This window comes from Podarcis liolepis, assembly GCF_965112155.1.
Source record: "Podarcis liolepis genome assembly, chromosome: 2".
NCBI classification, from domain to species: domain Eukaryota; kingdom Metazoa; phylum Chordata; class Lepidosauria; order Squamata; family Lacertidae; genus Podarcis; species Podarcis liolepis.
Window position 1 is genome coordinate 127,702,210 of NC_139555.1, and position 27,069 is coordinate 127,729,278.

Here is a 27,069-nt window from a genome sequence, read left to right on the forward strand (position 1 = left end):
CAGCTATCCCATTTTTAATAGACATCTGAAGGCAGCCCTGTTTAGAGAAGTTCTTAATATTTAGTGCTGTATTGTTTTTAACACTCGGTTGGGAGCCGCCCAGAGTGGCTGGGGAAACTCAGCTATATGGGCAGGGTATAATCAATATTTATTATTATTATTATTATTATTATTATTATTAGTCTGTGGTGCTCAATGTTTGTTGTTGTTGTTTAGTCATTTAGTCGTGTCCGACTCTTCGTGACCCCATGGACCAGAGCACGCCAGGCACTCCTGTCTTCCACTGCCTCCCGCAGTTTGGTGAGACTCATGTTTGTGGCTTCGAGAACACCATCCAACCATCTCGTCCTCTGTCGTCCCCTTCTCCTTGTGCCCTCCATCTTTCCCAACATCAGGGTCTTTTCCAGGGAGTCTTCTCTTCTCATGAGGTGGCCAAAGTATTGGAGCCTCAGCTTCACGATCTGTCCTTCCAGTGAGCGCTCAGGGCTGATTTCCTTCAGAATGGAGAGGTTTGATCTTCTTGCAGTCCATGGGACTCTCAAGAGTCTCCTCCAGCAGCAGAATTCAAAAGCATCAATTCTTCGGCGATCAGCCTTCTTTATGGTCCAGCTCTCACTTCCATACATCACTACTGGGAAAATCATGGCTTTTACTATACGGACCTTTGTTGGCAAGGTGATGTCTCTGCTTTTTAAGATGTTGTCTAGGTTTGCCATCGCCTTTCTCCCAAGGAGCAGGCGTCTTTTAATTTCGTGACTGCTGTCACCATCTGCAGTGATCATGGAGCCCAAGAAAGTAAAACCTCTCACTGCCTCCATTTCTTCCCCTTCTATTTGCCAGGAGGTGATGGGCCCAGTGGCCATGATCTTCGTTTTTTTGATGGTGAGCTTCAGACCATATTTTGCGCTCTCCTCTTTCACCCTCATTAAAAGGTTCTTTAGTTCCTCTTCACTTTCTGCCATCAAGGTTGTGTCATCTGCATATCTGAGGTTGTTGATGTTTCTTCTGGCAATCTTAATTCCGGCTTGGGATTCATCCAGCCCAGCCTTTCGCATGATGAATTCTGCATATAAGTTAAATAAGCAGGGAGACTCCTTTCCCAATTTGGAACCAATGTTTAGGCATAGTAAATATTAGGATTTAAGTAGAACTTGTGTGTTATAGCGGGGATATGTTATAAGATGGTCTCAGTGTATTTTAGAAAGGGAGTTATGTAAAGGGTTTTTTGTGTTTCTTTTTAAATACTGTGTGTCAAGACTGAGAATGTCATTAGGAAGGTCTAGGAAAGGGTCACCTGCTTCTGAACATCAGAAATGAGCATGGAAAGAGTTAATATCATTAACCTACCGGAATCGGCCCCCTCCCTTTGTAACAAGCAGCTGTAGTTCTTTTGGGATTTAATATCAGCTCATGAAAAGTTGGGCACACGACCCGGAAAGCTGCCTGGCTCCCTCTGTCTGAAGGCGGAGATATGCAGCACACGCCATAGTCGAATTCGGCTTGGACTTGCCGTGGGAACGCAGAAGGGGCAAGCAAGGAAGGGGGAGACGGCCAAAGAAACCTGCTCTCCCACAAGTGCCCCCCCTGCCAATTCTGTAACATTAGCAAAGCCCAAGTTCAAACACCAGCCCCTATTTAAAAGAGGCCCCCGTAATTTCAACACTGGACTGCCCTTTACGGTTGCCGTAAGTTACTCTTCCAAGTCCCAAAAGCGCGCAGCAACTCCGGTCTATTTTGCAGGGCTGTTGTAACGGGGACACCCTACGCCACCGCCCAGGGCAGCCCAAAGTGACGTATAACCAATCGTTGTTGTTGTTGTTGTTGTTGTTGTGTTCCACGGTGAGACTCCAAGGTCTTCTGTGTCATCTTTCCTGTGCAGTGGATGCTCAGGTTGTGAACGTGATCGGTGCGGGAGGCACATTCACAACCTACAGCGCTGCGTCTGCGCATGTGTGGGTTGCGATTTGGTGATTCTGCACACGCACAAAGCATGATTTAGTGGTTCTGCACATGTGTGAGCGCTGAAACCCGGAAATAACCCGCAACCCGAAAACGCACAATTCGAAGCATCTGTAACCCGAGGTATGACTATTTTGGAAGGCAGTGAGAAGGCTGTCCTCAGGGCCTGCTCCACCGTGAGGGAGACTGAGGCAGCCCCCTCAGGCAGGAGGTGCAGGGAGGGGACGGAGCTGAGTCCCATTTGGCCTGCCCTGATTTAACCGTCTATCTCAGGCATAGGCACCCTAAGGCCCATGGGCCGCAAGTTTGGAAAAACTTTTAAAAGTATAAGAACTCACATTAGGTAGTCAAAAAATAGTAATTGAAAGAAAATGCTTATAAAAAATAAGATAATTAACATTTAGCTCCTGTTACACATTATATCCACAAAAGTAAATAGAAAAAGCATAAAGAGATGTGCACTTTGGGAAATTATAAATCCTATTATTGTTATTGTTGTTATTGTTGTTGTTGTTGTTATTATTACATTCAGGTGGACAGACCACTGATTTCATCTCCTTTCTTTTCTTTCCCACAATCAGTGTTATTCACCTTTAATACTCACCTTTTTCAGTGTCACACATATTTTTATCTTGTGATCTTCAGTTGAAGAGAGGTATACAAATAAAATAATTCCCAGTTGGAGCAGAGCTACAATATCCAGAAGCCCTTGGCTTTTTATCTTGTGATCTTCATATGAAGAGACGTATACAAATTTAATAAATAATTCCCAGTTATTCCCAAAATGGTCACTATGCACCTCCTGAGGCCAAAGGGAATGTGCAGGGGATGAATAAAGATCTAGAGATCGAGGGGGACAAAATGTGGCCCAAGGGGTAGAGGATTATAGTGCAACAGATGAAGAACTTCATAATGAACTTAGGACCCTGAGGAATATTGGTCAGGTTCATGGAGCATAGAGCAGCTCCCATTCCTGTGAGAAACCACTTTTTATAAAACGTAAACCGCCACAGTTCAACCGTATTCTAAGATAATGCTGCTTCATTAATGCTTAATTAAGGGTTAGGAAAGGCTGATGATGCATTACCATTATTTAACATTATTTCATTTGCCTTTCCTAAACATTTGGAACATATGGAAGACGTGAGAGAGATTGTACAAGACGTTAAAATAAGAGCAGGTGTTAATTGATGTGTGTAATATTCCTTTGTTCTCTTCCTAGAAAACAAAAAGGATTTTCTTCCCACCCCATTGAAAGAAGACAATGGAGAAGGCAATCAGAATTCTGTTGGGCCATGTCCATTGGGAATAACAAAGAAACCATTTAAATACATGGAGTGTGAAAACAGAGAACATAAACAATTTGAAAGTATGGAGTGTGGAAGGAGCTTCACTGACAGTGGAAACCTTAGAAAACATCAGTGGTCTCACTCCGGGGAGAAACCATTTAAATGCATGGAGTGTGGAAAGAGCTTCACTACTAGCGGAAGCCTTAGAATTCATCTACGGACTCACACGGGGGAGAAACCATTTAATTGCATGGAGTGTGGAAAGAGCTTCACTACTAGCAAAAGCCTTAGAATTCATCTACGGACTCACACAGGGGAGAAACCATTTAAATGCATGGAGTGTGGAAAGAGCTTCAGTCAAAGTGGAGACCGTAGAGTTCATCAACGGACTCACACGGGGGAGAAACCACTTAAATGCATGGAATGTGGAAAGAGCTTCACTACTAGCGGAAGCCTTAGAATTCATCTACGGACTCACATGGGGGAGAAACCATTTAATTGCATGGAGTGTGGAAAGAGCTTGACTACTAGCAAAAGCCTTAGAATTCATCTACGGACTCACACGGGGGAGAAACCATTTAAATGTATGGAGTGTGGAAAGAGCTTCAGTCAAAGTGGAGACCTTAGAGTTCATCAACGGACTCACACGGGGGAGAAACCATTTAAATGCATGGAGTGTGGAAAGAGCTTCAGTCAGAGTGGAGACCTTAGAATTCATCTACGGACTCACACGGGGGAGAAACCATTTAAATGCATGGAGTGTGGAAAAAGCTTCATTCAGAGTGGAGGCCTTAGAAGACATCAACGGACTCACACAGGCGAGAAACCATTTAAATGCATGGAGTGTGGAAAGATCTTCACCGACAGTGGAAGACTAACACTACATCAACCGGCTCACATTTAAATGCATGGAATGTGGAAAGAGCTTCAGTCAGAGTGGAGACCTTAGAAGACATCAACGGACGCACACAGGGGAGAAATCATTTAAATGTATGGAGTGTGGAAAGAGCTTCACTGATAGTGGACACCTTAGGAGACATCAACGGACTCACAGGGGAGAAACCATTTAAATGTATGGAGTGTGGAAAGAGGTTCAGTTGTAGTGGAAGTCTTACAAGGAGTCATTTTGGACTCACAGCTGTCCATGGAGGCACAGGTTAACTCTGTGTCCAGGGCAGCTGTCTACCAGCTCCATCTGGTACGCAGGCTAAGACCCTACCTGCCCGTGAACTGTCTCGCCAGAGTGGTGCATGCTCTAGTTATCTCACGCTTGGACTACTGCAATGCGCTCTACGTGGGGCTACCTTTGAAGGTGACCCGGAAACTGCAATTAATCCAGAATGCGGCAGCTAGACTGGTGACTGGGAGTGGCCGCCGGGACCACATAACACCGGTTCTGAGAGATCTGCATTGGCTCCCAGTACGTTTCCAAGCACGATTCAAAGTGTTGTTGCTGACCTTTAAAGCCCTAAACGGCCTCGGTCCTGTATACCTGAAGGAGCGTCTCCACCCCCAACGTTCAGCCCGGACACTGAGATCCAGCGCCGAGGGCCTTCTGGCTGTTCCCTCATTGCGAGAAGTGAGGCTACAGGGAACCAGACAGAGGGCCTTCTCGGTAGTGGCGCCCGCCCTGTGGAACGCCCTCCCATCAGATGTCAAAGAGAAATAATTACCTGACATTCAGAAGACATCTTAAGGCAGCCCTGTTCAGGGAAGTTTTTAATATGTAATGCTGTACTGTTTTTAACACTTGATTGGGAGCCGCCCAGAGTGGCTGGGGAAATAAATAAATTATTATTATTATTATTATTATTATTATTATTATTATTATTATTACAAGCCATCAAAAGACTCCGAGGGGTAAGAGCTGTAATAGTGGAAACACCTTCAGGCCATCAATTAACTCAAAGAAGAGAAGGATTTAGACAGAAGGAGTGCTCATCCTGCTTTGGTTATTATGCAACACTTTTTAGAGTGTAGGACCTGTTTTTCTCTAAGTTGACACTTTCTTTCTTTTTTTATAGGTTTTATTTTGCTTAAACAGGTACATATAAATATAAACAGCCAAAAATTACAAAGGAAAATTTCTTAAGAGTAATGGAAAAAAAAGTACAAAAAGTACAAAAAGTATTGAAGTACATGACACAGAACATAAGCAACTATAGGAAAGATAAAAGAAAAGAAAAAAGAAAAAAAGCAGGGGAAATGTGTGTGTCCTATGGGGCGAATACGGGCTTTTTTTTGCGCACCGACCCCTCTTGCTCTCCTGGCTTCGCAGACCTCTCCGCAAGCAGCGGGAGCGCTCCTGCTGCTTGCGGAGAGTTGCCGGCATGCCGAAGCCTGCGCACGCTGAGATCAGCGCGTCCAGGCTTTGCGGACCTCCCCGCAAGCAGCGGGAGTCAGCGCTGGGCTCCCACGGCTTGCAGAGAGCTGCCTGTTTGGGGGCTGGGGTCGGGGGAAGCTTGGGCCTCCCCCGACCCAGCCCCACGCCTGGGGGGGATAATTTTCCCCCCTTTATTTCCCCCCCCAAAAAGTAGGTGCGCCTTATGGGACGGTACGTCCTATAGGGCGAAAAATACGGTAAATAGCCTAGTTTTGTTTTTGGGAATAGTATCTGAAACCATTCCTAGTAAAAATTCTTCCGGTTTCTTGCTAAACGTAGTTTTTATCAATCTCTTTATCTCTTCATAAATCATGTTCCAAAATCTTTGTATCTCTAGACAGGACCACCACATATGGTAGTATGTTCCTATCTGTTCCTTACATTGCCAGCACTTGTTATTGTTTGATTTATTTATTTTTGCAAGTTTTACAGGGGTCAGGTACCACCTATAGTACATTTTCATAAGATTTTCCCGTATAAGGAGACAAGCCGTGAATTTTATATTTTTAGTCCATAATTCGTTCCAAATATTGGGTTTGATCGTATGTCCCAGGTCCCTCTCCCATTTTACTGTAATTTCTTTGATATCTTCCTCCTTTCTTTGCCAATTCAAAAGTAGTTTGTACATTTTAGAAAGTGTCTTTTGATTATTATATAAAATACCCTTCTCTAGATAGGATATTTTTTTGTCAAATCCTTTGGTTCTTTTATCCTTTTCAAGGGCGGCTTTTAATTGATAATACTCCAGCCAGGTTATTCCCTTCTGTTTCAATTTGCCTAGGTCCTTTATTTTTGGATCACTACTTGTTTCCTCTACTAAATCCTTATATGTTAGCCAATCGCTGTTCATATTCAGCCTGTGGACCGACATAGATTCCATTGGTGACAGCCACCATGGTGTTTTGGTTACTACTGATTTTTTACTCCTCTCCCATACTTCATATAATGCCCTTCTCACCATATGATTTAAAAATCCTTTGTGAGATTTAACCTTGTTATAGCCTATGTAGCCATGCCACCCGTACACAATATCCCATCCCTCCAGATCTAGGACTTCCGTGTTTTTAATTAATATCCATTCCTTAATCCATGTCCAGCACACTGCCTCAAGGTACAGTTTAAGCTCAGGGACCGCGAAGCCTCCTTTTTCCTTCAACTCTGTTAGTAGCTTAAATTTTATTCATGTTTTTTCCCCTTGCCAAATAAACTTGGTAAGGTCTTTCTGCCAATCCTTAAAACACTTTACGCCTCTAATTATAGGTATTGTTTGGAACATAAAAATCATCTTTGGCAATACCATCATTTTAACTGTGAATATTCTCCCCCACAGGGACAAATTCAATTTTCCCCAAGTCTCTAATTCTTTTTTTATTTCCTTCCACTTCTTCTCATAAGTGTCCTTATATAAGTTTATATACTTTCGTTCACATCAATAACAGGAAATCAATCTTAACTTCCGGGTTGACGCGATCTGGAAATGGCGGATTCCCTCCGAGCTCCGGAGGGAATCGGCTCTACCGAGGATGGGTCTTAGCCGCGCCGGCGACGCGGGGACCCTTAAAAACCGCAGGCGCGGATGCCTGCGGACTGAAGACTCGGCGGGTGCCTTAAGCGCCCCCCCTGATTCGCGAAGAGCCTTTTTAAAGGCTGCGGAGGGGATACGGGGGTGGCGTGGCACTGAGAGTCGATCGCTACCTCGGTGGAGCGAAGCCGCGAGCAATAACCAGAGAGCGCCAACTTCCTTCCTTGAAAATCTGGACTGAAAGAACTACCCGTGAGTAAGACGGATTGGGACTTTAAAAATTTCTACCCTGAATTAGAGACGACCGGGGGGTGTGCTAAAAGGAAGTCCGCACCCCCCCCCTTGCAGAAGATCTAAGCAACGACATAAGAGCTAAGCTGGAGAGCCTGCCCTTGGTGGGGTGAGTTAAAAAGGACATTAACTTTCAAGATTTCGCTAAGGGAAATTTTATGCTGGAGAGTGGAGTTTCAGAAGCCTTCTTTTTGTTTTAAACTACCCCCCCTCCCGGGCTCGGGAACGTCCTGCCTTAGTGCTTGTGTTAGAGCCGCGAAGTTTGACAGCTGTCAAAGCTGACAAACGGGCAATTTAAAGCGGAAAAATTGTTGTTTAAGATCCCCCTGGACTAAGACACAATTGAATCAAAATTGTTGGAAACAAAGTAACAATAAGAAGTTAAAGGGTTGTTGAGTAAAAGATTAATAAGTAACCAGATTCCCCCTAGGGGGAATTCTGTGAAACTACAATGGATACAATGGCTGTGGATGGAAAGTTACTAGCTGAAATTGAAAGGATGTTTCAGTTGGTGGGAACCTTACAAGAGCAGAGTTTGGCTATGAATAAACAACTTGTGACTATGACCTTGGGAACAGGCAACTCTGCTGTTTGTGTTGAGGACTTGAATGAGAAAGAATCCACAGATGAAGAGGAAACAATACTTTCAGAGGTGGAAGAGACTAAACAAGAAAAAGAGAAAGTAACTTTGGGAAGCAACATCCAAAAGCTGACATCTGTGGAATACAAGCAAGGAGATCTTGGGAACACATCTACCACAAGTCTGCGAAAGATGCAGAAGAAGAAGGAAGAGGCCCTGGGACAATATGGAATACAGGAATTTAAAATAAAGAGGCATGATTGGGGCCTTTGTTTGGACTTTGGTTCTGAGGATACAGGCTTGGTGGAAATTTTCCAGCAATTGATTACAAATCTCCTTGTGGGAAGAGAATATATTTGGATGCCTTTTCCAGACTCGACGACTGATATAAAGGGCTACCAACAAGAACGGCGGAGAGGGACTGAAAGGGACTTGAAAGCCTCGGACGTGAGGAACCCAGGCTGAGAATCTCGACTTTGGACTTTCATCGGGAAGGGACAAAAACCGGGGATGGGAGGGAGGGAAGAGGAGACTTTTAGAAACTCTTAAGATTTTTAGGTTTGGTTAATATGATTTTTAATTAAGACAAAATGAAAAATCGATGGAAGAGAACTTAAGTCCAACTTAGGAATATCAATTTTAATTACAAAAGAGGTAATAAGAAGAACAAGATGGTTCTTCTTTGCTGATATAATCTTGGGAATTGGGATGCACGAGGGGGGGTGGGGGGAAGTCAGGGAACAAGGTCATGAAACGAGGATTGGCTGAATTTATACATGTTTTGTTATGTGTCATTTTTTTGTGTGTGTTTTGTTGTTATAAAAGTGGAAAACCCAATAAAAATTAAAAAAAAAAGGAAATCAATCTTAAATGCATGCAGCGTATGTGAGCTTTTGTTGTTTGCATGTAATGTTGTCTAGACATGTATTTAAATAATGAAGGTAACATTTCACAATAGTAAGTAGAATATAATATTTAATGTGAATCTGTAGTGTTGCTTCTGAATGAGGAGTGAGCTGGTGTTGGTGTTTGGTGGAGGGAGCTGGAAATGTTTGTATCTGGGAATGGAGAGTTGCTCAAAGTGGAGCTGAGACTGGTGGTGTTGCTTTGGAAGCAGAGTTAGACTAATATTATAGGAACAGCAGCATAAGTCCCATTGTTATAATTGCAATAGTGGAACCATGAAGACACAGAAAGATTGAAAGCACCTACTTATATGCCAAAGGTAATCTTGAAACCCTGATCTATTCTTTTGATTTATAGATACATTATGTCAGATATAATGTGTATAGATATATTTGGTGGCAGGAGAAATAAAAGGGGCATTCCCTGGCATAACCAGGAAAGGCTCTGTTCCCAGCTGCACGTCTTGCATGGGGAGGGAAGGGGGCACAGGGAAGAAGGGGCCGTACCAGAGCATCTCAAAGCAATGTTGGGAGGGGGACACATGGTGACGCAAGTGTGTGTAGAATGCTATCCCCAAAATGACGTAGGCGAGAAACAATATGGATGAGTATAATGTGGAAGGAGGTTCCGGTAGATCCCAAACCCAGAGTGCTAAGGGTCAGCTTCCTCCAATTCTACCAGCTGCCCCAAGACAGGATCCCCCTCTGGGCCCTGAGGGTGGAAAGCCTCCTTGCACCTTTACAACTGGACATGATCCGAGGGAGTCCTCCTGCCAGCAGAGCACAATGTATACTATTGATGTAATTATCTTATTGTTGCTGTTGCCATCATGGACTGGCTGGATGCAGAGAAAGAGGGAGACCCTTCTTTTCGCTCTCCTAAATCTTCCAGCATTCCTGCTTCGCTGGATTCCATGAGTTCTAGTTTTATTGGGGGGGGGGGGGCTTTTTTCTATCCTCTTTCTCCATTCTATCTGACATGTCCTTCCTTCCTCGTCTTCTCTCCAAACTGAAAGGTCCCAGATACTGAACTGTGCACAGTACTCCAAATGTGTTCACACCATAGGTCTGTTGAGAATTTCCATTCCTCCTTAAGGAGCAGATATGGGTTTGTTATGTGTCACATGTCGGTTTACATTCCAGCACAGTATGCTGGGAACTTCCATTGTGCGTATAGCTTTTGCTTTTCTCTGTCTCTCTGAGAATACAAAGAGAGAGACGAAATGTTTCTTTGTCCTGATTTATGATTAATAAATCCGTAGTTGTAGTATGCTTCCACAAGCCTCACGCCTTCACTCTGCTGATATAGTGTGCCCTGGCTTCGAAGCCTGGGTCGCTGATTTACAGCAGAGGCTGATGGTTCTTCGCAGCGGGACGGCTGGAAGGAGATGACCCACCTGGGGCTAGCCAGCTGGCCTTGCGACCCTCTGCATGCCAACAAGATCTGCACTACAACCATTAGGAGAGTGGCAGGTGTATTTTCAATCGGTTCCCTAAACATCCCCAGCGTGAGATTTGCAGTTTCCCGAGCCAGTGCACACAGGGTCAACAATTTCCCAGAGTTACCTAACATGACCCCAAGGTCTCACTCCTGGTCCCTCTCCTCCTCCTCATCAGCCCAACGTGCATCTGTTTAATCTTGTTGACCATGAACTGGAACCCTGCCAGAACCAATGGATGGATGGTGCCAGCTTCGTTCTATGACAAAGGAACATGTAAAATGTCAAACATTAAGAACTTCCCTGAAGGCCTTCAGAGGTCTTCCAAAAGTTACTTTCTCTCTTTGACATCTGATGATGATGATGATGATGATAATAATAATTAATAAATTATGGGGGCGTGTGTTCCACAGAGAGGGCGCCACTACCAAGAAGGCCCTCTGCCTGGTTCCCTGTAATTATGAGGGAACTGCCAGAAGACCCTCGGAAGTGGACCTCAGTGTCCGGGCTAAATGATGGGGGGATTTTCTTTTCCTTGTGTTAGATGGATGTTGAAACAAGGTGTGATTGACTAGGCCATGTCTGGATGACAGATTTCTACCCAGGAGCCACAACTGCTTTGCATTCACAAACGCTATGTGAAATATCACTAGTAAATAGAATAATTTAAACAAGGAAACCAACAACAGTATTAAAATTGCAGGGAGAGAGAGAAAAACTGGATTTGAAATGACCAAACCACAAGATGAAAAGTCTCCCTCCTAAATGAGGGAAGGGGGAGGCATGGGGGGGGGGGCTTTTGAAGTCTCCCTGCTGGCAAGGGAATTCCAGAGCAAGGGCGCCTCTGTCTGTATGGAATCCTTCACTGCCTCATCTCCAGCAGGAAGGGAGGATTTCCAGACTGGGACCCTTCACTGTTAGGGGGAGGTGCTGGGGCCTGGGCAGCTGGATGGATGGATGGACATCAGCCTGCAGAAATGCTCCCCCCTTCCTCTCACAGGACTGTTGTGGTGTTGCTTGTGTGTGACAAGGCAACGCTCAGTTCCCACCAACCAACATTACATCATTCCTCCACTGCCCACAAGGGGGCGATCTTTCCTCTACACATGGTAGAATCCTAGAATTGCAGAGTTGGAAGGGACCACGAGGGTCATCTAGTCCAGCCCCCTGCAATGCAGGAATATTTTGCCCAACGTGGGGCTGTGCTCTAAAAGGGAGAGTTTCAGTTCAAGCAGAGCCCAGAATAATTAGGGTTGCCATATTTCAAAAAGTAAAAACCAGGACAACCCCAAATTTGTAGAACTTTTTCTTTTTTAGACAAGGCCCCAAATAAACGCCAAAAAAGCCCATGATTTTTCGACTGACTTGTCTTAAATTCAGGACTGTTACCGGAAAATCCGAGGGCTCTCTTGGACAAAAACAAAGACACCAACCAGGATAACTTGGAGCAAAACAGCAGCCTGTAGGCTTGGCCTTTATTGAACTGTTGCAACAGGGTGTTCCCCTCACTTGCAGGAGAGAGGAAAAGACCCAGAAAGATGGTGTGCAAGACCTTATAAAAACTTTTGAAATTTCCATCCTCCAGGTCCAGCCCACCCCCAGAAACATCATGCATACATTACAGAAAGGAGGGGTTGAGGGAGGAGTTGTGGTGGTAACCTGAGTGTCCTGTCACCTGGCTGGTTCCTCCTTTCCCCCTTCCCATGAGTCACTTCCATGAGACAAAGGGGGTTTGCAGTTTCCTGCCCCCCAGAGGGAAGATCTGATTATTGTCCTTTGTTTCAGTCTGTGCTGAATCCACTGTTCTTTGTGATTTTGATTGTCTTCTGTCTGGGATTATCAGGGTTGACATAGCAACTGGGCAGGGCTCCTGTGGATGTGCTGGGATGGTGAAGGGATTATGGCTGACCAGAACCAAGCCACCCCCTTTGATAGTCCTTGTCACATGGAGTAAAATAAAATGGAACAGTGCAAATCCGATGTATGGTTGATTTTCTATGAATTTATAACAGAAATGTGGCGTATGTAGTGTGTGAGTGTGAGTGTGTGTGAAGTTTGTACAAACAGAATGATTGGGGTGGGGGGGTTCCTGCTACAGTTCCCCCCTTCGGAGATAAGATTGCAAAGGTGGCTACTTTGCAATCCTTTTCTCCGCACAATTTAAGGTGGTAAATATTAACCTGCTATTCTCCGTCCCCGATGCGTGCGTCCATGTGAACCTGAAAGGGACTTGGATATCATGCTACTTTAAGGATATTTGCATAGAAATATAATGGTGTAACAGTGCACATAGTTAGACATAGGATATCACGTAAATTAATATTTTGTTGCTCAGATACTTGTGGTATTCTAGCACCTTGGAAGAAATATTTTCTCAATAGTGGTCTATGCTTTACATTTAGCAGGAAGGTCCACTAATGACTGAAAAGTGCAGTTTGCTTTCCCCCCCCCCTCGCCATTTTTGTGTTCTCAGGTGTCAAGGTAGCTCTTCTGTGGTCTCACATCGGCATGGTGTCGCAGTAGTGGCAATCCCTGGTGAATCCACTTAGGGCTTTCATATTTACCATGTTGCCTGGCACCCACCACAGCTGGCACAGGTTTCGGACACGTCATGAGAGAAATGTATTCGCCTTGGCCATTCCATGGGATTTTTTTATTATTATAGGCTCTGGTCTTGCAGTCATGGGAAGTTGCTCATTTGCACTTTAAGGACCAAAAAGCTAATTGCAGCCTGGATACACTTGCCCAATTCAAACTGAGTCCAATTTGAATTTATGTGCCCATGGTTCTCTACCTTTCAAACCAATCTGTTAAAAGAAAACCATTCTTAAAAGGGCACTTTGTCCAAATAAGTCAATTTAACTCTATAAGGGATCATTCCTGCTAAACCAAAGCATATGCACCTTCATGTACCTGGTGTTTTATGGATCCAGAAGCTTGTCCTTGGCAAAACGAGGTTTAACACATTTTAAAATGGATAGGGAAAGTTGGCAGAGTGTCAGGTGGAACAATGAAATGTGGTTATAGATTGATCTAAACATTGGACTACACAATAGTGTGAGCTATTAGAAAGTATAAAATGCATGAGAATTCTCCATTGGTGTGTAAGCAATAAGACATTAAACATAAAAACAGTTACACACAAAAAAATTGCCCCCCTTTGTGGAAATCACACTGTCAGACACATTTCAACATTCTTACATAATAACACAAAAACAAACTAATTAAATATCAGTTGCATATCTTGAGACAATTGGGATATTTTATGTATGTATCTTTTGAATCCTGGAGCAGTCTTGAGGTTCAAAAGTGAGAAGATGTCCTTGCAAGTCAACTCCACCCCCCCCCCTTTGTCAGGCCCACTCCCCCGGCAGTCTATATCCTTTGAAAGAGATAGCTGTGGCCACTTTGAAAACTTTGGTGTCTGTTGTTGGAGGTCTTGTGGTGGCGAAGCTTTTCATTGGATCTGTAGTAACACATCTGTAGAAGTGATATCCTGTAAGGGGCAGGGTTTTGGGGGCTTAAAAGACAGTTAGAAAAGGGAAGGGGCAAAAGGCAAAAAGGATGTCCTTCAATTTACGTGGGAAGCTGCAAATAATAAAAATCTTAGTGGATTAAGCATTCATTCATTCCAATATTATTATCACATTTTCATATAATTACTGTTATTATCTGCCAAGTTTGTTTGCTTTCCTTCACTTAGTTTGGCTGTGGAAGAAACGAAGGGACAAAACCTTTGTTAATTTGAACACAATTGGCAAGTTATTAAACATTTTGCTTATGTGGGTCCGAGTTCACGTATCCTGTTTTAAAGGGAATTTTTTCCCCCTTTGAAAATCTCTGTCAGGAATGCTGTTCCTATAATGCACACAAAGCCTGTTATAAAAGTTAAATCCCATTGGGGGGGGGGAAGAACTAGTCAAGAGTGGAACTCACAGTGGGAGCGCTTTAATATTTACCTGTGAAAAGAATTTGGCATGTTAAGTTTTGAAACCTGGAAACCTCTTGACTTTTGATGGTCTAGTTTTTTTTTAACCCTTTTGTCTTACGTAGCCCCTGGAGCAAAGACACATTAAGGGTGATTTCCCTCAATGGTTCCAAGTTTTCTTGCATAAGGAAATTTGGATAAGTTTTTCCCTGCAGGCCAAGCTCTCAAAACCTCCTTCGATTCCCCGCTCCTCCACATGCAGCTGCTGGGTGACCTTGGGCCAGTCACACTTCTCTGAAGTCTCTCAGCCCCACTCACCTCACAGAGTGTTTGTTGTGGGGGAGGAAGGGAAAGGAGATTGTTAGCCGCTTTGAGACTCCTGAAGGGGAGTGAAAGGCGGGATATCAAATCCAAACTCTTCTTCTTCTTCTTCTTCCTCTCTCCACCCTACAGTTCCCCCTTTCCTCTCTCTCTTTCTCTCCTTTTTTTTTTTTTTTGACTGATCTAGCCTCTGTATGTGCAGAGTTCATGTTTCAGCAAACCTTTTATACTATTGAAAATGTTGCATCCTTTGGCTAAATTAGCATTTGAATAAGGGAAGGGAAGGGTATGGAGTAGATTTTAAAAATAGGGTTAGATTTTTAAACAAAAAAGAGAAACTCAGCAATTTAAGTATTCACCAAAACTAGCAATTTCAGCCCAAGCAAAAGAGACTGCTTCCTTTATGTACAGGAAAGGGCCAATATCCCTCTGGCCATTCGCGGAACAATGCCACGCCCTTATATATGGGGGAAATGGCCAGAGGGTCAGAATTCATAGGATTTTTTTAACATTCTCAGTCATTTCAGCCTTACCATTTGCAGACAAAAAAAGTTTGTTTATTATTATTATTATTTTTTCTGCCCTTTATTTACAGGAATGGTCAAGGCGTATATGTATTTGTATGTGCTGAAACTTTGAATTGACTTTGAAGTCTGATTTTTTTTTAAAGTAGTAGACAAAATGATAAACACTGTAATCACTCAAATGCTTGATATTACCAGTTGTGCTTCAAAAACATCACGGCTTCACCTCTCACCTTTTAAAACTAAAGAGCAAAGCTAGGTTGAATTTCAACTCCATCACGACACTAGAATTTAAGAATTACTCTCGAATGCTTGCAGACACATGTCGTTCCACATAGCCACAAATTGGGAGAGTTGAAAGGGACCCTGGGGTCATCTAGTCCAACCCTCCAAAATATAGGGTTCACAGGAAGATTTCACAGCAAGATTTGTACTAACAAAGAGACATACACATTTAAGTACAGATTTACAGCTGGGAAAGGAAACATCTATGCTCCTATCATGTATTAAGGAAGAGGATAATAAAAGTACCCAACTTTACACAGAAGCCTTTTAGCAGATCTTGAGATAGTTTGAGTGAGTTTGCTTCGTTAGACTAACGAATGCAAGTTCCTATAGAAATATTTAAAGGAAGATTGAAGTGAACAGATTTGTTTTTCCCCCCTTAACTTGCAGAGGAACAGTAAGCCTAATTTAGATTATTATTATTATTATTATTATTATTATTATTATTATTATTATTTTAATAACTGCACATTGGAAAGTGAGATGCAGGGTGACTTTAGGAAAGATTGCCCCCCTCCCCTCTTTGCAGTTTCCTTTAAAGGAAGCTTACGTGGGAGTAAATTTACCTGGCACGTCAGAGGGGGGAAACTGAAAGAGGCAGAATGAAACAAGGGGGGGCATTTTCTAACAAAAGTGGCCAGGAAGTCTTATAGAGACTGATATCAGGAGCCTTACAATAACTCTTCTGTCCAACCAAATCAAAGTTAAAACTGGACTCACATATTTTTTCTTAGAATGAGCACCATACTTTCATAGGCATATGCTTAATGAAATACATACACTGCATTTTAGCTTGAGAGAGCAATTGGCTCAACTAGGCTTTTGCAGCAGAAACATTAGGTTAACTTCACCTTCCAAAATAGACTGGAACACAGGTATACTCACAAACTCAAAATTTACAACAAAACATCATTTACCATTAGACTTAAAATCACCCTCCTCACTTAAACTAGAGGAAGGAGGTGGGGTAATCCCCCTTTCAGAACACAAGTAGCATGTATACAGGATTTTACCACTTGGGAGGAAAACTCTCTTTTAGAGCCTCTCTCAAATAACAAACATTTGCACACTCCATTCTCCATTTTGTTTTGTTTAAGATTGATAAGGCGCAACATGGCTTCCTTAGATTTAAAATTTTGAAGCAAGCTTGCAATTTAAAACTATGTGCATTTAAGAACAGTCTGTGGATGCTGAGGCCAATGTAAATACAAACCCTTGAAATATTTCTAAATCTTTGAGTACATCTCTTATTCATTATTTATTTATTTATTTATTTTAAGAGAAACTAAGATCTCTAATGCATGGGCTCTCAGGCTGGGCTGTTATTATATCTACTGCCTTCTGAGCACCATTAAGTTTAAAGTTTCATGTTCTAGCTTTAGGTTATAGTTTAACAACACAATTTTGACCATTTTTTGCCCCTTTATTTTTTTTCCCCCAATTGGAGATGCTGGAGGGGCATATTAGAATCCTCTCTGGGGCAAAAAGGCTTCATGGAAGCTTTGTTGCAAGGAGGAGTCCAGCTAGGGTGTTTAGTGAGCTCCCATTCTCTCATATGTTATTATTGGGCTTTTTTTTCGTTAACAAAGTACGCTAAAGACAGAAAGAGTGGAAACACACACACAAGGGAGGAGGGGCAATGGGAAAGAAAGGGGAACAGATAAAAGATCCTTTCAGTACTCAAAGTACCCTTGACTAACACAATTCCTACTTATCTATAAACCACGAATTAATTTCTGGAAATCTCAAACCTGAACCTGAAACAAAACCACGGGTCTCTCTGCCCGGAAACTCAAACCACGGGTCCCTCTGCCCGGAAACTCAAACCACGGGTCCCTCTGCCCGGAATTCCTTTACCTCAGCGCTGTTTACAAGACTAATCCTAGTGTGGGGCCCCAATTTCCCCCTCTACCCTCCACCACAGCCTCCTGCCTAGCCTTTTGGACTAAGTTCAGGCTCCCTACTGGACGCCTGCGCTGTGCAGTGCCAGATCGGGGTCCGAGAAAACAAAGTTTTAAAAGGGGAGCAAACGACCTTGCGTTCTCACATACCCGGGTCATCCCTAACAAAGGTCGCCAGGCAGGAGGGGCGGCTTCATTTGCATAGTTAGGGTAGGTGGAGAGTAAGAGAATACTTGAAAGACGCCTCTGGACGACTCCGAGAGAGGGACGTCAGAGAAAAACAGTAAAAGGGCCACGCTTTCCCGGACTCAATTCCAAGACGGAAAACGGGGGAGAAAAGGAGAGAGATTAAGACGTCACTGGGCGACTCCGAGAGGTAACGTCGGAAAACAGTAAAGGTGCCACAATTTCCCCGGCCACACTCCAAAAAAAGGAAATTGGGGGAGAGAAAGGGAAAGTTTTTTGACGTCCCTGGGCGACTCCGAGAGGTAACGTCTGTCAGAGCTGCTTCCAGATCCTAGCTCACACAGGATCACGCTAGCCAGTGGTCACTTTGTAAAAGTCTTTATTGAGTTACAGTTTCCATTCTCAAGCTGCTGCGTGCAGCTCTACGTCTTATGGGTTAGACCGGCGTAGCTCCGTCTGAGTCTCCGCCCCTTGTACACCAGCTAAATACCCTAGCCTTACTCCACCTTTTCTGCCTGACTGTTCTTCTCTGGGTCCCTCTGCCCCCCGTGGTCTCTTCCTTCCGGGACGCTTCTGATGCTGACCCCCCGGACCCTTCTGTCTCCTTGCGTCAGGCTTTAGGACCTGGCTCCCTTTCCGGGCTGCTTACTGCGCCACCTTCCTGTGTATTTGAACTTGGCGCGCGCGCCCAACCTTCCACTTTCCGCCTGACCGTTTCCTCGCTCCCCGATGGAGGTGTGGCCACTCCTGACTCATGCCCTCCCTCCTGCTGCGAGCTGCCAGAGCTCGGTACCTGGTGCCCTTCCTCTCCTCTGCGTTCTGTTGGTGATGCTGGCCCCGATTTCCAACTGCTGCTCTCTGAGCCCCCTCTGGACCCTTCTTCCTGGGGTGTCCCCCTAAGCTCCCCCCTTGCTCTGGCCACTGGCGCTCCTTCCTGTGAATCTTCTGATTCACTGGAAAGACTCGGAGATCTCGGGTCGTCGTCATCACTCATCTTTTCTTCTGCCTCCTCCCCCTCGCTCTCTGTTTCCTCCCTTGCCCTCGCCTCTGCTCCTGAACCCCTGACATCCATCCCCCCTCGAAGCCCCCCCTTCCCCCCTCCCCTCCTTCCGGTGCGGGAGCTGGGTGCTGCAGTGTCACGGGGACGAATGTCGGATACAGTCAGATACAGAGAGTTTGTACTGGTCCAGTAAACGCTTCCGCTGCGCCACCAGCAACAGCTCTCTTTGCAGAGCATTAATTAAGTCCAGTGCAGAGATTCTTGTTGCAGTACAGGCTTCAGAGTCTCAGCAGCAAAGAAATAACGACACAGGGAAGCCTGTCTTTCCAAAGACAGGTTTATTGCAGAAAGATAACAGAAACACCTCCGGAGCTTTCGGGCATTTTTGCTTCACGCCCCACCAGAACACAGAGAAAACAAACACTCTTTATATACTGAGCAACTTAACAACTTAACAACTTAACGAGCTTGACTACTTAAAGTCACATGACATTGCTAACTTGCCAGCGTCTTAGGTTTCACACCCTAACACCCCCTCTCGCTGGCAATACAAAAAACAAAATAAAAACCATCAGCTTGATTTTCATGACTGGGACAGTAATTTAATTTAACAATTCCTGCTTTTACCGTTTGACAAACATTTTGAAAGCGGATATCCAAATGTTTTGTACGACCTTTAAACTGCCCATTTTGTGCTAACTTAAGACACGGTTGATTATCACCCCATACAGTGATTGGAGTGATGGCCTTTTCATACATCTCTTGTGCCAAGCATTTGTAAAATTCTAGATCTCTACATAACTCAGATAAGGCACAGAACTCAGCTTCTGTTGACGACAAAGCAATCAGGTTCTGTTTCTTGGATCTCCACCCAATCAGAGAGTTACCAAATTTTATTACACAGCCAGACACTGATTTTCTATCCTTTAAATTTGCCCAATCACTATCTGCCCAACAAGTAATCTGTGCTTGTCCTTCCGAAGATAATTCAAGGCAAAAATCTTTGGTGTATTGTAAATATCTTAACACTCTTTGAATTCCTTTCCATGCATTTACACTAGGTTTCGAAGCTTCTCTGCTGAGTAAGTTAACAGCGTAAGCAATATCTGGTCTACTCCATTGCGAAAGATGAAGTAGGCTTCCCAGTGCTGACTGAAAGATTTCTGCACGCTTGAATTCAGCACTATCCTTGAACTCATTGTCTTTTACAAAACCCATTTCCATCGGTGTTCTAACACCTGCACACTCCGTCATGTTAAACTTTTTCAACATTTGCAATATCTTGCCTTTTTGATTCAGTAGAAAACTGCCATTTTTGGTCCTATCTATCTGAACACCAAGATAGACCTTCACATCACCAAGATTCTTAACTTTGAAGTGTTTATTTAACTCTTTGGCTAGTTTTTTTACTTGTTCTTGTGTCTTTGAAGTATAAATCAGGTCATCTACATAAACAAGCAAAGATTCTTGAGCATCTCCTGAATTTCTGAAATATAAGCAATTGTCAGCCTTGCTCCTGCTAAAACCAATGCCTACCAAAACATCATTCAAACACTCATTCCAATTATGAGCAGATTGCTTGAGTCCATAAATAGATTTATGTAGTTTCCATACCTGATTTGATTTACCAACTTTCAATCCTGGCGGTAGCTCCATATAGAGCTCTTCAGCCAAGTCTGAATGAAGATAAGCTGTAGAGACATCAAATTGATTCACTTTGAACCCTTTCTGAGCAGCAACTGCTAATAGTGCCCGTAGGGTTTCACTCCTTGAAGTGGGTGCATAGACTTCGGAATAATGTAACCCCTTTCTTTGCGTAAAACCTCGAGCTACAAGTCTTGCTTTGTACTCTGGTTTCCCCATCGCTGTTGTCTTTATCCTGTACACCCACCTACAACTTACTGCCTTGGTACCTTCTGGCAGTTTGGTGATGGAAAACACACCCAGTTCTTTCATAGAATTCAACTCCTTTTGCATGGCCTCACGCCACCTACTGGCCTCCTCCTGGGGTAATTGCTCAACCTCCTCAAAACTTTCAGGTTCGCAATTTGCCAAACCAGCCCAAACACTAATAGCTTGGTACCTTTCAGGAGGTATACCTTTGTTGGCACGCTTAGAACGCCTTAACAGTTCCTGCGATGTTCCTTCAGTTTCCCCCTCTGACCCAGAATCACTAGTCGTCACCTGTTTGTCACTAGTAGTTGAAGAACTTTCTGATTCTGACTTTACACGTCTCTCTTGCTGTACAGGTGAACTTTTAGAGCTAGAAGATTCTGACTTTACAGACTTGGGTGAACTAGACGATTTCTCACCCTTGTCCTCAGACTTAAATTCCTCAGTCTGTTCTGGAACTAATACCTGCCCTGGGGCCTGAGTTTCATTGCTACTGTTCACCACATCAAATAGTATGTCAGGATTTCCATGAATTTTATTCCAACCATCCTGTTCACAAAATTCCGCACTTCTGCTGATTGTGATTTTCGTTTGATTGCCTTCTACATTCACAAATCTCCAACCTTTTGTGTTTGCTTGATAACCACAGAAAAACATTTCTTTAGACCTAGGATCGCCTTTCCTACGTTGTGCCCTAGGCACCAGCACATAAGCACGACATCCAAAAACTCTTAGATGATCAATTTTTGGTTTTTTCCCAAATAGCATGAAGTAAGGAGTGTTGCCTACTGTGCTATTGTACACTCTGTTAAAAGTATAATTCGCATACAGTGCAGCCTCAGCCCAAAAACGCTGTGGAAGTCCAGAATCAAACAGCAAAGCAGCAATGGCTTCCTGTAATGTTCGAAATTTTCTTTCGGCAACTGCATTCTCCTGTGGTGAATAGGGATTGGTAAGTCTATGAACTATACCTTTCCTTTTTAACCACGTCTCCAGCGTGTGGTTCACATATTCCCCACCACGATCTGATTGTATTTTACGTACCCTGGTGTCAAATTTACATTCGACTTCTTCAATCCAATCCATCAGGATGGAAGCTGCTTGTGATTTTTCTTTCAGAAAGAAAACCCAACTAGCCCTTGAAAAATCATCCACCAAAATTTGCATAAATCTCGCACCTCCAAGCGATTTGACTGGCATAGGGCCACACACATCTGTGTGCACAAGTTCAAAGGGTTTCTTGCTTACTCTATCAGATCTAGGATAGTTACACGTCTTAACCTTAGCGTGTTTACAAGCACAACAATCCAGAAAATTTGGACAGGGTTTAATGTTACACTCCTCAGCTAAATCTGGCATCTTGCTTACATACTTAAAGCATATATGAGCTAACCTTCTGTGTAGTAGATGTGCACAACCTGTATGAGGAGCCTTATTTACACACTTAGCTTGCGCTTCACCTGTTGAACATCTACCTGCTGCTAACTGCTCTTCAACCAAAACAAAAAGCCCATCCTCACAGGGAATTTTAACTAGCTCCTTCCCCTGTTTCGAAATGGTGCACAAATCATTTTCAAACTCAACCTTAAAACCACTTTTTACCAGGCATGACACACTCAAAAGTCCATTCTTCATTCCTGGAAGAACAAAAACAGGAAGGTTAGTTTGCAAACAGTTAACATAAATTGTGCCTTTAAGGTTCATTTCTCGTTTACTATTGTCTGCTATAGTCACGGTTTTTGCAACTGGCAATGTCTTGCAGTTCATCAAGTGGCCACTAGATGTCGCTGGAACTAAACTGTGACTTGCTCCACTGTCAATTATCCACTTCAAAGTTTGTTGGCTCCTTTTAGGACTCTGTTGTGCTGCCATTGCAGATAGTCCCTTATCAGCACCTGCTCCCCCTCTGGATCGTTGATTCTTGTAGTTCTCACGTCGTCTTCCCCTGTAGCTCCGGAAACTGGCCTTGGACTGTTGAAATTCCTGTTGCTTTTCTGGACACTTTGCTATCAAATGAAACCTGCTGCCACATCGAAAACATGACTTGCTGGCCATAGCAGACACTTGTGAGGCTTCCTTACAGCTCTGCCTGCTAGTCTCCCCACGCTGGGAATTATCTGAACATCCAACCCTTGGGGTATTTGAATTATCAATACGTTTTCGATGATGTTGATATTCTTGCTCACACAACCTACCAGTCACATAATTCATATTCAGCTGGTCTTCTGGCAAAACTTGCAAAGTTAGTACTAAGTTTTCAAACCCTGCATGCAGGCTGCTAAGCAGAGTATAAACTTTAATATTTTCAGGAAAATTCACACCTAAAGAAGACAGTTGGTTGAAATACTCAGTCATCTGTGACGTGTGTTCAACCACACTATCCTCTGGCTTCAGTTTCAACTCATACAAAGCACGTATAATGTTCACCTTCTCTCCGGGCGTGGCTCTGTGGTGAATTCGCCTAAGAGCCTCCCAAATTTCAAATGCAGACCTTAAATTTTCCACATGAGGTAACTGGGAATCGTCTATCGATACCATCAACATGCATCTAGCTTTAGTGTCCATTTTATCATGTTCCCTGTTCTGGGCATGTGCAGCAGCCTGTTGCTCTGCTGTGGCATCTGCTGCAACAGCCACAAACGGCTTTCGCCTCTGGACATAGTCAGCCCACACTTCTTTGGCTTCCAACCAGACTTGAGCCCTCTTAGACCACTGCACGTAATTAGCAGAGTTCAACTTTGTAAAGGGAACCTGGAAATTTTCCACTGCCATTCTTGGGGTCTGCTGCTACTCCCTCTGTGTGCCCTTTCTTCTCTTTCCCCTTGGGATTTGTTTTACTCACTTTTCAGACGCCTCCAGCCTCCTCTGAAGCCTCCCAGTTCCTTTAAGAGCTGGAATTACCAAGCCGGTCTTCTCTCATCCGAAAGCTGCTTTCACTTTCTCTGCACACAATACAGCTGTAGAAACGTAGAAGGATCCATAACCTAAGAGAGTTTGTACTGGTCCAGTAAACGCTTCCGCTGCGCCACCAGCAACAGCTCTCTTTGCAGAGCATTAATTAAGTCCAGTGCAGAGATTCTTGTTGCAGTACAGGCTTCAGAGTCTCAGCAGCAAAGAAATAACGACACACGGAAGCCTGTCTTTCCAAAGACAGGTTTATTGCAGAAAGATAACAGAAACACCTCCGGAGCTTTCGGGCATTTTTGCTTCACGCCCCACCAGAACACAGAGAAAACAAACACTCTTTATATACTGAGCAACTTAACAACTTAACAACTTAACGAGCTTGACTACTTAAAGTCACATGACATTGCTAACTTGCCAGCGTCTTAGGTTTCACACCCTAACAGTTCGCTTCCCGTGGCGGGCCTCCAACTGAAGACTTCCGGTTCTTCCTCCCTGCGCTCGTCGACAACGGTCACCTCTGCCTCCATCTCTGTGCCTCCGTGCTCGAACCCAAAATCCTCCCCGTACATGTCCACGTCCGTCTCCGCCTCAGGCGTTCCCGGGTCCGTCGCTCGACTTGGAACCTCCAGCCACTTCCTGCGCCACTGTTCCTCTGGTCTATCGTCCCACCAATACGAGGGTTCTGAGGCAGATCCCGCTGTCGACCCCTCCGGGGAACGAGTGTCTATTGTCGGTTCCTCATCCGAGTCGAACCCCCGGAACGTGCTGGCTGAAAGCGTCGGTGTGAAAAGCCAATCATCGAAAAAGTCTGCTGGCATGGGCCTGTGTGGGAAAAGGGCATGAAACTCGTCTTTGAGCAGAGGTTCCTCCAAAGCGTAGCCCGGCACCCAGCTGTTGGCACTGGCCGGGGTGCCCTCTTTGGCGAGGAGGTATTCTACTCCCTCTTCCCCCCATCTCGAGTCCAAAATCTCTGTGACTTCGTTGATGGGCTCCTCCTGTGGCACTCTCCTTTGCTCGGTTCCCTCTCTGAGCGGACTCGGCGCCGTTCCTGGTTCCTGAAACCTGTGAGGTGTCTTGTAGGGAGTGAGCACTGATCTGTGGAACACCGGATGCATCCTGGAGCCTTCCGGAAGCGTCAGCCTGAAGGCTACCGGGTTGACCTGCTCTTTGACTTGGTAGGGTCCCAGCTGTTTATGTCCTAGTTTCTTCTTCGCTAACGACCTGGCCGGCACTGCGTGGGCTGCCAACCAGACCCAGTCTCCCACCTGGATCTCTTCGCCAACCCTCCTGTGTTTGTCCGCTTGCACCTTGTATGCGTGCTTAGCCAGCTCCAGGTGCCGCCGAAGCTGATCGTGGACCTTCTGCAACTCCGACGCGAATGCGTCTGCTGTCTGCGGCTCCCCCTCCCCCATTCTTTCCAGTCCCGGGAAGGTTCTGGGGTGCCTTCCGTTGTTGGCGAAGAACGGCGTCACCCCCGTGGACACGTGCTTCGTGTTGTTGTAGGCGAACTCGGCGAGAGGCAGGTAATCCACCCACGTCGCGGGCTGTTGATTCGCATAACACCTCAGGTACTGCTGCATGATGGCATTGACCCGCTCCGCTTGTCCGTTGGTCTGCGGGTGTCTAGCCGAAGCCAGGTTGATTTTGACGTTCAGGAAGCCCATCAGCTTCTGCCAGAAGTTCGAGATGAACTGGCGCCCCCGGTCGGACAGAATAGACCGCGGCAGACCGTGAACCTTGAACACGTGATCTATGAACAGTTTGGCGGTTTGTTCCGCCGTGGCCACCTTCGCACACGGGATGAAATGTGCCATCTTGGAGAACAAGTCCACCACCACCAGCACGGCCGTCTTGCCCCTCGAGCTGGGCAGATCCGTGACAAAGTCCAGGGCCACTCTCTCCCATGGTTCGAACGGAGTCTGCAGCGGTTCCAGCAGTCCGGCCGGCGGTCTGTGCACTGGTTTGGCCCTTTGGCAGGTGTCGCACCTCACCACGTAGTCCGCGACTTCCCCCCTCATTCCGGGCCACCAGAAGTCTCTGGCGACTAATTCCACTGTCTTCTCCTTGCCAAAGTGCCCGGCAGTGGGCGCGTCGTGCAGCTGCTGCAGTACCTTGGCGCGAAGTTCGTCTCCCGGCACGTAGATGGCCCCTTTACGGATGAGCAATCCATCTCGCACCTGGAACTCGTCGGTCGCAGCCGTGCCCCTGTGCACCTCTGCCATCTTTGCTTGCGCGAAGGAGTCATCCTGCAACGCTCGTCGCACCGCATCCAGGTCAACTGTTGCCGAAGCGCACGCCCACACTGTCGGTGCGAAGATGTGCATGGCGGCCGCTGGCGTCGCCTCCTCTAGATACTGTGGTTTACGGGATAGGGCATCCGCCATGACGTTGGTGTCTCCCGGGACATACTCTATTCGGAAGTCAAAGTTCGCAAAGAACTCAGCCCAACGTATCTGCCTCTGGTTGAGGAACTGCGCCGTGCGCCAGTGCTCCAGATTCTTGTGGTCTGTGCAGACCTGCACCGTGTGCTTGGCGCCGATCAGGAAGTGCCTCCACGCCTTGAACGCTGCATGAATGGCCAGCAACTCCCTGTCCCAGATGGTGTAGTTCTGTTCAGACTTGCTGAGCTTCCTGGAGTAAAACGCTCCCAGCCTCCAAGCCCCCTGAGGGTCCTTCTGCAGCAGGACTGCTCCCACGGCTCTGTCAGAAGCGTCTGTCTCCACCCTCATCGGCCTGCTGGGGTCGACATGCAGTAGCTGCTCTTCCGACGCGAAGAGACGCTTGAGTGCCTGAAAGGACTGCTCCGCCTGCTCCGTCCAGATGAACTTCTTTTTCTTGGAGCTGAGCGTGTCCGTGATGGCCGCTGTTTGCATCGCAAAGCCCTTGATAAACTTGTGATAGAAGTTCGCAAAGCCGACAAACCGCTGGACCTCCTTCCGGTTGTGTGGGCTTTTCCAATCCAACACCGCACGAACCTTGGCGCTGTCCATGGCGAGCCCCTTGTCAGACAACTTGTAGCCCAGGAAATCCACCTCCGTCACGTCGAATTGGCACTTCTCCAGCTTGGCGTAAAGCCTATGCTGCTGTAGCCTGCTCAGCACTTCCTTGACGTGTCTGTCGTGATCCTGCTGCGATTCCAAAAAGATCAGGATGTCATCCAAGAAGCAGACGCACGTCTTGTAGAGGAGCCCCGCTAACACGTGGTGCATGAAAGCTTGAAAACAGTGGGAGCCATTTTGCAGTCCAAAAGGCCTAACTCTATATTCGTAGGTGCCTAGGGGCGTGAACATGGCTGTCTTCCACTCATCTCCTTCCCGCATGCGAATGAGGTTGTACGCCCCTCGCAGGTCCAACTTGGTGAACACGCGACCCTTGCGTACCGTTGCGAGGAGGTCGTCGATTCTGGGCATGGGGAAGTCCGATGGCTTGGTCACACTGTTCAAGGTGCGATAGTCCACCACAAGCCTTTTTTGGGGCGTGTCCTTCTTCTTAACAAAGAATACAGGACTGCCCCCCACTGCCTCGGACTCTCGGATGAAACCGCGCTCCAAATTATGATCTATGAACTCTTTGAGTTCCTGTAGTTCTTCCTCAGACATGGAATACAGCTTCCCTTTGGGCAGCGCCGCCCCTGGCAGCAGGTCAATTTTGCAGTCATAAGGTCTGTGGGGGGGTAGCCTGTCCGCCTCCTTCTCGCAGAAAACCTCCAAAAATCCCGCGTATTTGTGGGGGATTGCTTGCAGCGTCCCCAGCTGC

The 27,069-nt window shown here is 45.5% G+C and overlaps 1 protein-coding gene across 1 annotated transcript in view; it reads left to right on the forward strand.

Moving 5' to 3' along the window:
• Positions 1-1,538: 1,538 nt before the first annotated feature.
• Positions 1,539-27,069, forward strand: part of LOC310701586 (uncharacterized protein) — a 127,847-nt gene continuing 102,316 nt past the window's right edge. Inside the window, exon 1 of the mRNA XM_083492712.1 lies at positions 1,539-2,082. The gene's annotated coding sequence lies outside the window, so the exon portion shown is untranslated. The remainder of the gene's footprint in view (positions 2,083-27,069) is intronic.